This window comes from Buceros rhinoceros, unplaced genomic scaffold, assembly GCF_000710305.1.
Source record: "Buceros rhinoceros silvestris isolate BGI_N320 unplaced genomic scaffold, ASM71030v1 scaffold33733, whole genome shotgun sequence".
In the NCBI taxonomy this organism is placed as follows: domain Eukaryota; kingdom Metazoa; phylum Chordata; class Aves; order Bucerotiformes; family Bucerotidae; genus Buceros; species Buceros rhinoceros.
Window position 1 is genome coordinate 1733 of NW_010404738.1, and position 312 is coordinate 2044.

The following is a 312-nucleotide window of genomic DNA, read 5'->3' on the forward strand; positions in this document are numbered from 1 at the left end:
CCGAATGGATGGAATTAGGATTTGTTTCCCCTGGGAAACCTCAAGCCTGTGCCAAATTTCACGTGCCATCCTGCCGAGTGGCTCAGGTCCTTCTGCAGGTACGTTTCCCCTCCTCATCTCCAGCTGCTCCTCGCAAGGGCTCGTAGCACTGACTATAAGCTTGGTCCTGGGGCAGGCAGTGCTGACAGACTCGGGCTTCCAAAGGGAAGGCCTAGCACTTTCAAGGATTGAGGCACTGTTTTTGTAATTAAAAACTCTGGGGATTTCACGTTTTGGGGTTTTTTTCTTGTTCATAGCTTCTCCCCTTACCAT